Genomic DNA, 18,411 nt, shown 5'->3' with positions numbered 1-18,411 from the left:
GGGACATGAAGTTGATTCAGAGAAGTTTTATGGAGCATACAGATATAGTCACTCTTAACTTTCGAATCTTAAATTATATGTGAACACTAGTTTTGCTTTGTCTCATGCCAAGAATTTCATTTTCCAAGATTGGTGGTACCTGGAGAGTTTGATTATATAACTCTCTTTCAAAACAAGTTATTGCCATTGTTATGTATGAAATTAATCTGGGACTCAGATTATTAACTAAAATGATGATGTTTTGCCAGTAACATTCCAAACAATGAGAGAAAAGCATACACGAGTGCATAAACACACAAAGAGAGAGAGAAGAAGAAGAAGTAAAGGTGTTTAAAATGTAATGTAAAAAGTTTCTGATATCTATATTCTAGGGGATTAAGTACAAGAAACCATTTTTTAAGTGAATTGTGTCTCTGTGTCACATACTTAAATATACAGAGGTGTTTATTTTCACGCTTTGCCCATGTACCAGGGAACATTCAATGCCCTCATGTTCTCTTACAATTATTTAAGATGAGACTTCTGTTCTTCATCCTTGGCCCATGAGCAAAGTAAGATGCTCTCTCCCAATTTCCACAAAGGAGTGAGAAGCACTAGCATCCCTGAACCTGGCAGTCTACTGTGGCCTGGTATCTCTCAGGTCCTGGAAACTCACTCTACTTCATTCCTCTTGCAGGGAATCTCCATCTGCACCTTATAATATGGAAAGGTTCTCTCTCTTCTGATATCACAATGGAAGCATTTCCTCTTCCCACAATAAAAAGAGTGGAAAATGCAACAGAGGTTCTGGTATTATAGTAGTTAATATGCAAAGTCTGTTTTACAGGTCTCCAAGTACTTATAAATATATTGTCTTAGGAATTAGAATACTTCAACAATTCTGTGAAGCATTCAGGACCAATAGTTTCATTTACATTTAAGGAAATAAATAGCTCACTGAGGATTAATGAAGAAGTCATTGGTACAAATTTCAGTGTAGTGTTTGGCATACTGTAGGTGCTCATTAAACTATTGATGGACTTTTTAAAAAGATGCTAAACTCACAGTTCTGCAGATCATTCACAAATATTATATAAGTATCACTGTGATACATATTCCTTCCCCAGGTTCCACTTTTATGACTAATAACAACATCTGATAATGGGATTTCAAATGCTCTAACCCATGTGACTGAAAGAGCATGAACTAAAGGCTGTGTCTTCCCCTCTGTGAAATGCAGAGCTGAGGCACTCAGCCAAGTAATCCCAAACACCACACTCAGGTACACCTCAGTACGCATGCAGCTAAAAAGAACCAACAGTTCCACATAGCCGATCTCCATTTTACTCGGACCTCTTTATACTCTTTAACAATTATGGTGGATCTTAAAGAGCCTTTATTTACATGGATTATATCTACAAATATTTGCTGTATCGATAAAACTAAGAGCTTTAAAAATAACTATTTATACATTTACTTAAAATAACAATAAACTCCTTGTATAATAACAGGAATAATGAATTTTTATTTAAAGAACTGTATTTTTTAAAACTAAACAATGCAGTAAAAAAGTAGTAGTCTTTTACATTGCTACAAACCTCTTTTGATGTCTACTCCTGTCTTCACCTGTTGGATATTACATGTTGTTTAGTCTCTGGAAAACTTCACTCTACATTCATGAAAGAATAAGAGTTAAATCTAATATATATATATATATATATATATATATATATATATACGCATGCATATATATATATATATATATACACACACACACAACTACTATTAAAAAATAGATTTGACTTTGCCAATATTATAAAAGAGTCTGTAGGATGTTCAGGATCCATGGATAACATTTTGAGAAGCATGCTTTGGAAAATAATAAATGCTTTACAAATATGTATTTAATTCAGTAAATGAAAATATCTATTTAATATACATAAAACACAGCATAATCCCTTGAGCAAATACTGGGTCCAGTTACATATTTCCTCCAGTGCTCACACAGTTCTTAGGAAATATGTTTAATATCAGTTCTCCTTTTCTAACAGAAAACACATGCCATACGCATATATTATAGATAAAAAAACAGGGGATTAGTGGGGTTAAAAAATATCCCAACATCGAATATCTAATAAATTGAATAGGCAGCATTTACTCTCAAAATTTTTAATTTAGTCTAGACTTCAAGCTTAGGATTGATTTGAGAAGGAGTTTAAATGCTTGACCAGCACACCAGAGCTGGAGGTTTGTTTTTACACAGTGTTGATATCACTGCTCCAACAGAATACCAAATGACTTAGTCAAACACTATTACTAAATTCCTGGATTTGCCAGATCAGTTCAAACAAATAAGCTGATTTTGCTCCAAGACACAATCCTTAACATTTATTTTACATTATTTACTGCATTTGAAACTCATTATTGTTCAGCAAAGAATGGAGCAAGGGCATATTTGTAATAGAATTAAGAAGTTTAAGGGCAGTAAAAACAGCAAATAGCAGAGAAAGACTGGCAAGGCAGGGTAAGATATACACAAACAGTTCTAACCCATTTTGTCATCCAAACCAAGCAGAGGAATAGGCCTTGGGAGGAAGATAGTCCAGTATAAAGCTAGCAATTTCATGGATCAATCTCACTGCCCTCCTCAATCACAATTGGAGGTCATTAAAATCAGGGAACTAACTCAGCTGGCACATGATAGCATAACAATCATTTGTTTATTCAGAACTTTTTGGAACATACAGAATTTCTTTAGCTGTTATGTGAAGTTTTTTTCTTTTAGAAATTTAGAGAAGAGAAAGAATTCTTGCTTAACAGTTTGCAACTAAAGAAAGAGGCTAAAGGAGAGAAAAAGGGAGGTTTACCTCTTGTATTTTAGGAGCAAGTTTAGTGAAAAATTTATCTCCAACCAGCAGTCTGCATGTGGGTTACACGTGGGAGGGACCTTCAACTCATTTAACTTTGTCAGTTGAAGAATCTTGGTGCTTTTATAACTGGGGAGGAACAGTAATGAATCTATATTTTTCAGCTATTCTAAGTAGGCTTATATATGGGAGGGAAAAAATCTGAAGAGCACAGATTTTATGTATTTAGTTATTTAGGAAGGAGTACGAATGCTTTAAGATTAAGATACAATGTCAACTTTAGATGGAATGTTTGTGTGTGTGTGTGCGCACGCATGCACACGCATAGCCAATCATTAACTTTGTGGATGAAAAGAGGATTTTATTTGAAGGGCTATGAGAAATTATTCATAGCCGTTCTGCTCAGTACACTCTCTTGTAATGTCAACTCAGGAGAAATATGAGAACTTCATTTCTTAAAATCAGGGCACTTTAAAAATAAGAGACATTATTTCATCGCTTTTATGCACATCTTACCATGTGAGGTTGTCCTCATCTTTGTTTTGTCCTTGCTAGTTTTGAGTCTAGTTTTAAGCACTCACGGCTCTTTCCTACCTCTTTCCATTAGAACCAATTCCACAGCCCAATAGACTGTTAAGAAAGTTTGAGGGTTTTTTAATATACTGATTCTTTCCCCGAAAATATTCTTTTTTTAAAAAACTTAACAGTATTTCTCCATCCAGTTATAGCTCCCTTTAGTTATGCTTTAGTTATGCCTAAATAATTCTTTCTCCACTTTAGTTTTTATACCCTTAGGATATCTTAAGCAATCATCGTGTCTCTCATCAGCTATGCTTTTAAGCTTGGAATGGCAGCCTTATTTACAGATGGTGCTATTTGAAATCCAGTGTTTGTAAATAGAAGTTGGTGATTGTGGGACTCCTAAAGCATCAAGGGTAGAAAGCTTTCATTTATTCATTTGTTTATTTATTTATTTATTTTCATTTATTTATTTGTGCTGCCAAAGGAAAAAGGACAGTAAAAAACGTATTTGTTCTGAAAACTCAAGAAGTATGTGTTGGCTCAGTTCATTCCTCCTTCAATTCTATGGGAATTTTCTCAGAGGGGAAGAATCTAACCCCACCGTATTTCTTTCCAAAAAATTTACCTACACATTTTCTATAATAACTAAAAATATTCTTCAAAGAAGGTTAGAACTAATTCATAAATGGGTCTTAGTAAATTTGAGAGGTATAGGAGTTAAGGAAAAAAAGAATAGTTACATATAAATATCTATATATCTATATATGTTTACATACAAATATAAATATACACATATATTTATTTCTAAAAAGTCAAATTTTAAATAAGATTCAATTTATTAACCATTTTACTATTACAATAACATTTGAGTTCCTCTTTTTTGTGTGTTAAGCACTAGAAAAAAGAGCAGAGTAAAAGTCAAGACACTGCATAGAAAGGAATGAAATCAGGTAAACAGAGAATAAACAGAGAATAAGAATGCAAATGTAATAAGTGTCAAATATGTGAGCAAAGATAATACAGAACTTGAAAATTCCATTATCATATACATATAGCAAAAGAATTTCAAAGAAATAGAGTGATCATCAGTCCATCAGTCCTATTTTCTAAATTTGCATATTTGCTTATTAAAACTTTTTAAAGAGGGGGGAAACTAAATTATTTAGAGAGCTTCATTTTGTGCTCTTTTTAGAACTGGAATTTTGTACCTTAGAGTTAATATAAAATTAAACAAAATGGGAAAATCATCTTGAATCTGCCACTTGAAATTTAGTTCACAATTTGAAGAAATTTCAAAATATTGCTTGAAATGCAACATAGTTCAGAGAAGTAGACTCATTAGCAATACTATATTGCATTAAATTAAGAGTTTGGTGTCATGACAACCAACTAATCTATATGTAGAAACAACCCATGGGGGACATAGAGTGATAGTTAGGATTATGTTCACCATATTCCATTTAGATAATCCTGTTTTTAAAAGCTAGATATTTAAGATACCTATTTCCTTCCAATTACTTTTTTCAATATCCTGGCCAAAATTAGGCTGTTTTGCCCCTGACTTGAGCTAACTATTTGTAGGTAAATTATTAATTGATTGATAGGATTATAATAAAATGAATATGTTGCTCTATTAAGTTCATTAAAAATAGCAAAAAGGAAAAATAAGTCTGCTTAGTTACTTTGACATCCAAGCATCTAAATCAAAATCAAAAAAAAAAAAATATATATATATATATATATATAATGGGTGTGTGTGTGTGTGTGTGTGTGTGTGTGTGTGTGTTGGTACTAGAGATTGAACCCAAGGCCACTCTACCACTCAGCTTCATCCCCAGCCCTGTTTAATTTTTTGGATACAGGATCTTGCTATGTTGGCCAGACTGGCCTCAAACTTGTGATCCTCCTGCTCAGCTGCCTGAGTAGTGGAGATTTTAAGCAACTGCAACCAAGCAGGGTTCAAAAGAATATTTTAATGATCAGTAGTCACCATGCCAATCACCAAATTGAAAATGTTGCATTTTATTTGCTATAATAAAACTGTAATTTCAGCCCAGTACAGTCCAAAATAATAACAAACTAAGTGCTAGTTTATAATACATTTGTAAAGATTAAGTATCTTTACAAAGATACTTATAGCATAAGTAGATATTTTCATAGCCTCAGAAGATCTGTATGGAAAATATAGATGCATACTAGTATGCTTTACCAAAAATAAGAACATTTCCAGTCAATTATTTAATCAGAAGTCTTTGTGATTAGGAGCATTTGGAGTAAGTAAAGGTAAAAATATAAAATCAAAACTTTGGAAGATATTTAAAATTGGATGAGGTTATTGTTATCTTTCGACATTTTTTAGCATTAAAAATAGTGTTAGGGCAGTTAGAGGAATAATTTAAAGAACAGTTTAAATAGGTTTTTTAAAAAAATAGGTTTTAAGTCTAAGTTTCTCATCTTAAAATGCAAGGATCTTTTGTGTCTTGCAGAATTACTCCAAGGAAATAATGCATAATGTGTGTGTAGGAGCCAGCATGTAGTAACCTCTCAATAAACACTAGCTATAATTATTAGCAATACCTTTCTCAGGTACATGGGTTTTCCTTTTCCTGTGACTGAATTTCCTGCTCCAGGTGTCATAACTCAAGCACATAAAAAAGAACTTTAAATTCTCTGATAGGGAAAGCCCAACCAGAACCACTGAGAGGAACTTCTATTCTCAGTGTTAGCACTCACCCTAATTTGTATGGAAAACCCAGATACGAGCACCAAGGACAGGCAGACAGGAGCAAAGGAGGCAGACACTGACCAGCTTGTACTGCTTCTCCCCTTCAGGGTGCACTACCCTGGCTCTCCACACAAACCTTCATGGGGCCTCACACTCATCTCTCCTGCCATCGCCTGAAGCTCCTCTGTGAGGACAAAAGTGTCCCGTGGTAGTTGGACCATCACTCAGCTACTGCCATAATTAGTCACCTACAGCAGATTCCAGAATTCCCCACTGCTGGATTTGGGGGATATGTAAGACTCTGAGCCTGGAGGCAATTAGCAGGCGACCAGAAAAATGAAGACGATCGCAATCAATTTGAAAAAGCTGAAACCAACTAGAAATGTGAGGCTAAACTTGATACATTTTGAAAAAGACTAATATCTGTCACTTGTCTCCTTTTTCTCAACACTTATTAATAAGTGTACAATAAAAGTATCAGCTTTCACTTAGCTATTCAGCCCCATTACAGACTATAGCCTCTTAGCTCTGTTTTTAAAACAATTCTTATCCTAGGATTTCTGAGTAAAAAAAAATGTAAATTTTAAAATAAAAAGACTAGCAATCAAATAATCCTGAAATTAGATCTCTCTACAAAAAGTAATGATCATGATTTTGATGTTTTAAATTTTTAATTTTTTTCAATAAAAGAAATAAAGATTATTATAGAAAATATTCTATTTTGTTTTGTAATTAGATCCTATGATTTTTACTTATAATTCTATACTAGTGTTCCTCCACATCCCATCCCACATAAATATTATTTTCTATAGCAAAAGGGGAGTTAAAAATGCAATGAAAGGTTTGTTAATTATTTTATATGAAAAATGACTAAAGTCAACATAAGCACACAAATCACATGCACACATGTGCACGCACACACACACACACACACACACACACACACTCCAAAACCATTACATTGCCTGCTTCTTTTGAAAACATACCAGTCTTGGAAAGAATAAATAGCGTAGAGCAGGTTTTGCCCTTCGTGGCTGTGATTAGAGTCCTAATGCTATGTTGCCTTAAACCGTGCCAATTTCATTTCTACAGTGAAATACGCTTTAGAAGACAGGAAGAAAGCTGATTATTTAATCAAAGGGAGGGCGAATGCCAAAATAATCCACTGTATCTCATGAAGGAGTAGGGGAGGGGGAAGGAAAACCTCAGAAAGCATTGTACTAATGTACTTCTTTATTTTAAGTAACAAATAAAATAGCAAAACATTTTTTTCCCATCATAAAAACTGACTTTGATCCCCAGTACAGCCATTGAGTGGAAAATTGAACCACAATATAATTGCTTTCCCTGTGACCGATAAAGTGGTGTAACAAATTTTGTGTTTGAATGATAAAATCAGCAATTGGCCCCTAGCATTTCCCTCTGCCATTCCTCCAAGGACACTCAAGTCCCATCAGGCTCCAGGGCAAGAGAAAGGGTGGAAGAACTCACTGTAAATCTACTCCAAGTTGTTGTCAGGTTTCTTTTGCTTGCCTGTTTAAAGAAATAAAAAATAATAATAAAAGTGGTCATGTTTGTCTTTAAATACATAATATAAATCACTTCCTAGTGTGTGTGGGGGGGCGGGGGCATTTGCCCTTCTATGAAAACTGATTACTGCCATAGGAAAAATCTAAAGTCGTACTGAGAAAAGTTATTTTACTCAAGAGAAAAATCTTGTTAGAATGGAGAAATTGTCTTAACCATCCCAGTGACAAGTGCTACAGCTGTTTGATGTAGAGGCACTAACCAGACAGACGTTCACCATGGAAAGGAAGCCAGACTGCATTTGTGAGCTCATTATAGCAGGGTTTCACTGTGGACAGATCTGGCCCTTTTCAGGAGAGTCACAGCGAAACTCATCCATTACTGCTGCTTGCCCAGCCCTACAGATGACAGTTCCAAAGACCAGTGACTATGGTGAAGTTGTATGTACCTCTCTCAATTTGTTATTTGGTTGGCCTCTTCTCCACAAGAGAAGAGGTCAATTCCAAGTCACAAGATGTGTTGCTTTCCTATGAAGTGACTGCCCCTGTTGGAGTGGTAAGGGGAGGAGGGAAGGAAACCCAGTGAGCAAAGGGTCAACATGTATGTGGGAGTTCACCCTGCACCCAAACATTTGTGTAGCAACCCTGGCCCCATATGTTTTGCTCTGAAACTGCTCACTCAAGTTCAGTTATAGACCAGGAGAAGGTATTTCCTGAGTAGCACTTCCAATTTCACCATCTTGTGATGTAGGAATATCTCAAGAAAACTCGAGGAAAAAAAAAATGTTTTCAAAGGACAACTGCAAACTTCTCAGGAGTTCTTTGCTCTATTTTATATTTACTACTTAGATTAGAATATAGTGCTTAAAAACAAGCAACCAGCCTCCAGAGCACATAGTGCTGAATCAAATGGGAATACTAATGGGACAACTTGATTGACAGTTTTGTAAAACTACTTCTCTACCTTTAAATTTTCTACAGTGAATATGTTTAGCCTTTGTTCCAAATTTTTATATATTTTGACTTCTTAATTTGATTTTTTAAACTTAATGTTGGAAATTTCAACGTGCATAAAAATAAAACAGTATCATGTTCCTGATGTACTCATTACTCACTTCGTCAGTTGTCACCTCATATCTGGTCTTGTTTCAGGGAAGCTCAGGCCTCAGATTATTTTGAAGTGAAGCTAAAGCTTCCCATTGTTTCACTTGTAAACATTTCCATATGTAAGTTTCTAAAAGGTGAGATCTTAAAGTATGAGCACAATGCTATTGTCACACTTAAGATTCTTAATCCCTATTTTCATGGACATACACTCATGGTGTTATTGAATATGTTCTCCTTTACATTTCCTTTAAATTTGTAATTACATAACATACTTCATTAATCATCTGTTTGCTTGATATACATTATTGTTGTTTGGAATCCACCTTTGGTCTAAGTTTCTTCTTTATTTTGTACATTTTTAAATAAATTCAATCAATTGTTCTCAGAGTTTTTCACATTTGGAATTTTTTGATTGCAGCCCCATGGTGTTACTATGTTTCCTGTAATCTAATAGTTAGATCTAGAAACATGATCACTTTACAGTTGACTTTTGGGGAGAGCAAGGAGGAAAAACACAACTCTTTTGGTGGAGGTGCATGTTTCCATCAAGAGATGCCCTGATTGACTACATAAATTAAATTCATTAAATTCATTCAATGTTGCTAAATATACTACAGTCAAAATTATGTTTTATTTTTTAAGTGTATCAGGGAATCCCCATCAACCCACTTACACCAAAGAAGTAATATTAAGAGGACTAAATTAGCTAATATTCAGGAAGGATGGATTCTCAGCCAGTCCTAAGCTTTGTTTTGTTTGTAATATAAAAGGGTTACTCTCCAAGGTATCCTTTGGAACCGAACATTATAGGAGTACTTGCTATGTGGTAAGAGGTATGTGTGGCCTACCTGGCACCCTCTCATGTTGGAGAGTATCACTCATCACTGAACTAGAACAGGTCATTGGGAAGCAGAGTATGCCATACTGTCACCTCAGGTCCCTTGGGGACTAGAAACAGCAGCAGTTATATGATTATTATTTAGGTGAGCAGACTGAATAGTAAACTAAATCCAGTATCAGGTGAAATCCAGCGTTTGAAATATTCAATTTAATATTTAACCTAGATTAGAATTTTTATAAAAGAATTTATCAATGATGTAGATTGGTGGTTATAGAGCTCAAGCTAGTGTATGGTAGTTCTAGATTTGAATCCTTCAAACTGTAGGACCTTATAAACCAATGAGAATTAGTGATATCTACTTCACAAAATGCTATAGTCTAAATGTTTGTGTCCTACTGAATTCCATATGCTGAAGTACTACCACCCCAAGATCATCCATGATATTGGGCCTTGAAACCTTCAGGCTACAATTAGGTCATAAGAGCAGAGACCTTATGAGTGGGATTAGCTGCTTTATAAAGGAGGCTCGAGAAACTCTCTCCTTTTCCACCATGTGACGACACAGACAAAAGGTGCTATGAGCCAGGAATCAGACCTTCACCAGGTCTGAAGACCAGATACCAAATCTTCCTTAAACTGGGGCTTCCCAGCCTCCAGAACTGTGAAAAATAAATTTCTGTTGTTTATGAGCCATTCAGTCTAAGGTATTCTGTTGTAGCAGCTTGTTGGTCTAAGACACTGAATATTGCAAAAATTTGATGAGAATAGTGTGGGTCAGGCAATAAGATCAGTGCACATTATTGTCAGGGGCGGGCTCTGAGGGCCCCAGAGCCGCACCGTGGCCTGATCTCTAAGATGGCGCCTGGCAGCTTGCCAGACATAGCTGCACTCATATAAAAGTTTTAGGAAGTAAATCCGGTTGGCTGTTGTACATGAGGCAATCCTGGTATCTGCCTGGAGACTGTTCCTTGATAGGCTGACTTTCCTGGTAGTTTACTCTTTGATAGGCTATGTTCTCAATATAAGTCTGAGACTTGCGAAATAAACTCCTTTTGTTTCCTGTGATCAAGAAGAACGTACGCGTTGTGATTGTCCCCGCGGGCAGTGGGCGATCATACATTATAGTCATTATGATTGATAATTATAAGGATGGGGTCTAAATATGACTGAATCAACATTTGCCAGGTAGAGAATCAACCTGAAGCTTTTCTAACTGACACTTTGGTGAACTTACTATGTTGCTTGTCATATAAGAGCATTGGTAATGATACTCCTGTACTTGCCAAAAACACACACACACACACACACACACACACACACACACACACAACTGAAAACATTTTGTACTCCCTTTTTTACCTCAGTCCTGCAATTAATCTTTCCTGAACTTTTGCTACTCAACACAAAGAAACAAATGGAGGGCAGTGGAATCCAGGGGTTAATTGTGTGTCTTCTGCTTTTTATTAGATCTCTGTGCTCTCAGTTATACCCAGCGCAGACTACTCTACATGGTAGGCAGCATGATCCTTAAAAGTATGAGATCATGTTGAGTTTCTGTTTGAATCCTACACTGGTTCCTTATAGTGGGTCCCCCCTTTCTCACAATATGTCCATGCACTGAGTCCTGGAACCTGTAAATATGACCTTACTTGGAAACAAGGTCATTGTAATTAAATTAAGGACGTGAAAATGAGATCATCCTGGAGTTAGGGTGAAGTCTGAATACAATGCACATGTTCTTATAAGAGAAAGTCAAAGAAAGATTTTGAAGATGAAGAATGGGCAATGTAAAGATTCAGAGACCGGTTGATGTGTCTGTATGCCAAGGGATACCCAAGATTGCCGGCATCCACCAGCACCTTGGAGAGAGGCATGGCATAAACTCTCCCTCAGCCCCCAGAGGGAACCAACCTTGCTGACACATTGATTCCAGATTTCTGGTGTCCAGAAGTGTGAGAGACTAAATTTCTGTGCATGCCTGTTTGCTGTAATTTATTATAACAAACACAAGAAACCAATATATACCACCTCACAATTCTTTCCACAAGGGTCCATGTGGTCTGCTGGTCTCTCTCATAAGACTTACTTCTCTTGCACTGGTCCAGTTCCCCTGGTCTTATTAATGATTCTTGGACATATTGGATCCATTGCCACAAACTTCACCTCTGAAAGTTCTGCCCTAGATCTTTATCTGATGGACTTGCTCTTTCATTATGATCTCTGTCAAATGCTGACCCTCCTGGAGATCTTCCATCATCATCCAATTCAGGACATCTACTTTTTTCTAGAGAATGATGATTCTCTATTCATTGCACTGCTTTTCCCCCTTAATTTAGTACTTACTATGACTTATAATTATTCTGTGGTGTTCTTATTTGTTAATTTATCTCATCCAAGTATGATTTTAAGCTAGATAGAAGCAGAAAATGTTCCTCTTGTTCAATTTTCAACACCAAGTGTTGGGACCACAGTGAACTTGAAATTAATATTTGTTGAACAAATAATTTAATCTGAAATCCATAAAAATGGGAATAGATTTACATGGGCATCATTCTATTTTATAGGAAATGTATCGGTGGCCATATCTCAAGGGTTTCAGGATCAAAGTTTTAAGAACTCCATTGCAATAATTGTCAACTTCAATAATCCAGTTCTCTGAAACTGAGTTTTAAACAACCAGTTTTCAAAATCAAGAAAAATATACAAATAATCTGTTTTAAAATGGGCAATAAACTTAATAGACACTTCTTATAAGAAGAAATGCAACAGAACAACAGGCACATGGAAAATGCTCAAAATCAAAAGCATAATGAGAGATTGCCATACTCCAGTAAGAATGGCTGTGATAAAAGAGACTAAAGGTATCAAGCGCTTGTAGGGATGTGAAGAGGGAAACTTCCTATATTGTTGGTGGGAATGTAAGTTACTATAGCCATTATGGAAAATGTTATGGAGATTCCCCCCAAATAAAAGAGAATAATGATATGAATCCAATAATCTCAATACTCCTGGGTATGCATCAGAAGAAATGAAGTCAGTATGTCAAAAAAATTTTCTGTAGTCCCATATTTGTTGTAGTACTATTGACAATAGCCAAGAAATGGAAAAAACCCAAATGTCCATCAATTGAAGAATGAAAAAGCAAACTCTCCATCCCTAATGCAATGCTATTGAGTCACATGAAAGAATGAAACCCTATCATTTGGACAGTATGAATGGACCTGGAGACCATTATGTTAAGTGAAATAAACCAGGCACATAAAGATAAGTGCTGTCTGATCTCACCCATATGCAGAATATAATAAAAGTTGATTATGTAGAAGTTGAGAGAAGAATGGTCATTACTAGAGGCTGGAGGAAAAAGAGAGGGTTAAATGGGGGTGATTAATCAAAGAGTACTAAATTATAATTAGGAGAAAGAAATTCTGGAGTGCTATTCTTTCACATCAACTGTTAAAAAATAAATTTAAATAAAAAATAAAACATTCTGGAAAAAAGAAAAGGAATAATAAAGAAATGAAAGCAAAGAGTAGGCAAAGAAAAAAATTAATTTCTGTAAGTGAAAACAAAATATTGGAAGCAGTAATGTGGAAAAGGAAGTCAAAGAGGTAATTCATGAATTAAAACTTACTTTTCATATCAAACTCTAAAAATGCTAATATGGGCCTCCCAAAACTCTAAAATCCCCTATGTCATAGAGTTTCAGATCTTAAAATGCAAGATAGTGGAGAGAGATGCAAAGTTTTCTGAGTGTCTTTCCAGTCCAAGGTTGAGGGTAAGGAGAAATGAGTTGACTTTTTCTAGGTTCCTTACTTTAAATATTGGGATGCCAGAAGACAGAAATTAGGTCTTTTTGATGTCAAGCTAGCCTAACTCCAAAGGGTTTGACAGAGTCACATTTATCAAATTGCACACTGATCAACTCAAGTGCCCAAACTCAGAGTTGTCTAGCATAGTTTTTATGGGGAAATGAAAAGAAACAGATCTATTGGTAGGAGGAGGAGGAGGAGGAGGAGGAAGAGCAGGAGGAGTACAGGGAAATTTACATTCTCACAAATGAGTAAAAGCTACTAACTTAATTTTTTACTTAACATACAGAAGGAAAAGAAGAACAGGACAAATAATTAAAAAAAAGAAAAAGGGTACAGAAGTTAACATGTGGATAATCCCTTGAGCATGATTTTAGGATATGAATAAGATTCTAGAGACTTTTCTCCATACCTAGCTAGAGGACCCTGGTTTTAATTAGTGAGGATTTCTCAGCCTTGGCACTCTTCTTTTTCTCTGAATGGGTGTGTGTAAGACCCATGACTGTATAACGTTTAGCAGCATCCCTAGTTTCTACTCTTGGAATGTTAGAAGCAAACCTTACATCTCATTGTGTTAACCCAAAATATCCCAGACATTGCCAAATATCTCCTGGGTAAAACTACCTTTACCCTCTTACGGAATTCAGGAGAAATGCCCTTCAAATTGGGAAATGTTTCTATGGTTATCTAACTGGAAGAGTGTACACTTTCCTCATATTTTTATATTGACTCTATATGGCCTCTTGGCTTGCGTAGCTTTTGAGATTTCTCAAAGAATGTGAGGATCTTTGACCAAGTCATTGAGTCTGAAATGGTTCTTTCATTTGGTTTGACAGGCATTGAAATCTGGGAAATGCTGACATTGTCATTTAAGACTTCAGTATCCATTCACAGCTGTAAGCTAGCCACAGGTTGACCCATCTTTGGGGGTTGATCTACAGAGATGACACATGATGGCTTTCAGTGGTCTACCTCCCAGAACAGGATGTCACCTCCCCACTGATACTTACTTCCACTGTGCTTGTGCCTGATTTTATGAAGAAGGGTAAATGAGCTGCAGCCTGTTCAGTTTTCTGCAAACCTACATAATCCCTAAGGCAGGGTACACGTTGCCAGTACCTCACTACCACAGCCTGAGTTTAGATACCCTGACCTGCACTGTTTGCAAACATAATCAGATTGAATCAGAACCACTGCAGGTCCTAACTTTATGGAGCAGCCTTGCAAAAGCACATTGGAGGGTTTTATATATTGATTAAGCACAGTAATATTAATATGATTTTTGCCTCTAGTCAACTTCTTTCTTCAGAATATTCCCAACTGGGATTGAGAAAGTTTCTCTGATTCTAGCTGAATACTAATGCAGTAAACTTCTTGGTGACCATTTGACCTGTGTCTTTTCTTCCTTTCTCTATTCTACACCTCCCCCTTCTCCCGTTTCTCCAGAGAAAATAGCTTTCCAGGTTTCACAGTGGGACTCACGTGTCTCCTCAGCTCACCGCTGACGCAGTGACTGATGGTTGGCAGTGCTGCCTCCCTTGACCTCGTCAACATCAGAAACTGCTCTCAAATCTCAGTCATCTCTGACAGCCTTTGAGTAGAGAAATGAGACAGTCTCCCTGACACAAAGGCTTCTGGCCTGGGGTAAAAAATTCCTTTTGAAAAAAAAATTCGAAGACTCTACAGACCACACTGCTTTCCATTCATCTTGCAGTCTGGCCCATCCATCCCCAACTCCACATTAGCTTTCAGACATGATAGCCTTTTCTATTTCTTGGAGGCTAGTCACAGTAGCTCAGATGTTTTCACATTGAAATGGCTTAGTTCAGGAAGAGCAAAAATAAACATGGTCAGTTTATACAATAGCACTTAATTTTGACTCGATTAGTAAAAGAAGGGTTAATCTTATTTCTTACCATAATGCCCAGTAATTAATTCAAATGATATGAAAAAAGGGAAGAAAAGCCTAGAATTGATATAAAGAATAAGTCTCATGGAATTAGAATGATATTCTGAAGTCTTTTGAATGAAGACACAGTATGTAAATAAAAGTAATAAATGTGATCTGATAAGTAAAGAAAATAAAGAACAATTGACTATTGACCTTGATTTTTTTCTAAACTTCATAAGTAAACTGTCTTGATACATTTAAGTTCCATTTTCTTGATCTCAAAATGGGATAAAATGCTCATTTTCTTATGAATTCAGCCTCAGCCCATTCATGTCTAAGAATGCCAAATCTTTGGGGTTATTAGACAAAAGTACAAAAAATATAATTTTCCCTTTGGAGTTCTTAGTCAGCAGGTTGGTAGTCACACTGCAGGGGCACAGGTGGCTAGCTGACCCCTAGAGCCACGTAGAACAGTAGATGGAGAGTGGTGGCTGAGAGCAGTTACCCAGCTTGGGCTACACCTTCCAACATACCTTGTGCCTAGGTGGAATCATGACTAATTTCTGAAGAGAGAAAGTTTAGGGGCAGTTATGATCACCACTTTAAGTTTCGACATGTAAACACTTCCTGGAAGATAGTTGTCAACTTCAGCAAAACAAAAACACAGAATATCCAGTTATTTGGAACTTCAAATAAATACATAACACATACTCCTTCTACAAAGTTTTCATGTTTATCTGAAAATAAAATTGAGTGAATATTCTGTATTTTCTTGGGCAATCCTACTGCAATGCCTTCTCTCACCTTTCTTGATGTCTCTTCCCAGGGAGATTTTGGGAAGTCCTATTAAATCTACAAGAGCCTATACCTGCTGGCCCCTGACCAGTTGTGTGAATCAGAGCCCAGCTCATGCTGAAGATTAGATTTTATGCAAACAAGAAATCCACTTCTAGTGTGTTAAGTCACTGGGATATTAGCACTCTCTCTTTTAGTATGTGTTAACTAATAAGCATGGTATCATAAAGCAGAGAAAGTTTCTTTTCTTCTCATACACTGACTAGTGGACCTCAGAGTAGAGTTCAAAGGGACTAAGAGACCATCTTGTCCAAGAAAAGCACCTCAGTGATAATATGGACCCATGTGCATTTGCAACTTATCCCTGATACCATGGTCATTGAATATGGTTAGTCAGTTTGGATGATGATGCTCTGTTCACAAGGAACAATAAAGATTTCAGGATTTTCAGAGAGAACATTCTTGCTTAATTTTGTTCCAGAAGAAAGGATACTTGTTGTCTGAGAGAACCTGGATATGGGTTTAGACATCGGATTGAACTTGGTATACCACTATGTAAGTTCTTTTGTCCTTTTAGAGGTAATTGTATTAGGAAGAGTTCATGAAATTTATTACTATTCAGTTTCCAGAATCATAACCACTACCTATGAGGTGATACAGGTAATAAATAATTCTTTCTAGTCAATTTGTGTAAACATATGCATGTTTATATAATTTATCATTTTAAATATTTATGTGTGTATAAAATCAATAAAATATACCACATACAAATAATTAAAAAATAAAGGTCCATCAACAATTAAAAAGTATTTTTTAAAATTCAATAAAATGTTTGTTATGATTAGTCATAGTTATGAATCTAGACTGTTTTTCATATATTCAATGGACATCTATTAACACTATTCTGAAGCAAAAGAAGTTGATGATTAAGAGCAAGGCTATATAATCCAGGTGTCTGGAAACCCTGGCTCTCCTACTATAAGTCAGATGGCTTTTGGCACATTACTTAACCTCTCTGTGCTTTTTGTCTCAATTCCTATTGCTGTGTAAAATATTATTCCAAAACTTGGTAGCTCTCTTCCACTCGTGGATTCTGAAAGTAAAAAATTCACATGAAGCAATTAGGGATAACTTGTCTGGGTTCCATGATGTCTATGGTCTCAAATTGAAGACTTGAAGCTTGGGAGTGACTTGATGACTGGGGACTTTCAGACTATTTTAAAAATTGGAATGTTTGGACTGACTGGGCTGACTGGAAGACTGGAACTGTGAACTGAAGTTCCTACACCTGGACTGTCTCTGAGGCTGGTGCCGTCAGGTGGTCACACTTCTTAGATAGCTGTGCAGACCTTTAGTATCAGTACTTCAGAAAAGAAGCTGGGAATTGCGCAGAGGTTCATGACCCATCCTCAGGATCATAATCCTGACTTGTGCTTATTCTGTTGACCCAAGCAGTCACAAGCTTTCCCAGATACAAGGGCAAAGGACCTAGACCCCATCTCTTCCACCTATGTTGAAAACTTCCAGTTTCCTCAAATGGAAATAACCATGTCACCCCCATATGAGCTTTTCAGGGTTGTCTGAGGTCATGTTCATAAAGTGCTAAGAACAGGGCATGATGTACGGTACATCATTCAAGGAAGAACAGCTCTTATTATTTCCGGTACTGTGCTAAACGCTGAGGATTCAGAGATGAAGGGGACTCAGTCTTGGCCACTTTGAAAGTTCCATGATTAGGTGCATGTGACCTTACTGAAATCCTCTACATGCGACTTCATCCATCCCTAAAAGGAAAGTGAAGAATTACCTCAACTCATTGCTCAGTTTACTTTACCCTCAAATGGTGCTGTGAGGTGACCACAGTTGGACAGTTTTATTCTTATTTAACCAAAGAGAAATTGGAGACTCAGAGAGTTTAGATGATTTGCCTAAGGTCACAGGGAGTTAGTTGCAGAAGGCAGGACTGGAGGATAGTTCACAGCCTCCAATTTTTGGCTTCTGTGAGTCATATGGGAACCCTGACCTGATCTCTTCAATACGCCTTTTCCTGTAAGAAGAGGGGCTTAGCTGCCACCACAAGGGCACAGCAGGCTGTAGGCGTAGAAGCCTCAGGGCTTCATCTTGCTCTTCGGCCTCTAATGAAGCTGTTGTCACATTTCCTCTCTCTCTGCCCTGCAGGAAATCACTGCAATACTGGGGGACCTCATTAAAAGAGACACTTAGCAGGAGGCAAAGTGCAGAGGAAAGAACAGGGAGCTACTTCTCCCACCCACATCCTTTGCTATGGTTCCTTCCTGCCAGCAGTTCCCTTGTTTACCCTCCACACCACTCTTCCCTCCCAGCTCCCCC

This window comes from Sciurus carolinensis, chromosome 7, assembly GCF_902686445.1.
Source record: "Sciurus carolinensis chromosome 7, mSciCar1.2, whole genome shotgun sequence".
Lineage (NCBI taxonomy): Eukaryota > Metazoa > Chordata > Mammalia > Rodentia > Sciuridae > Sciurus > Sciurus carolinensis.
Note: the sequence above shows the minus strand (reverse complement) of the source record.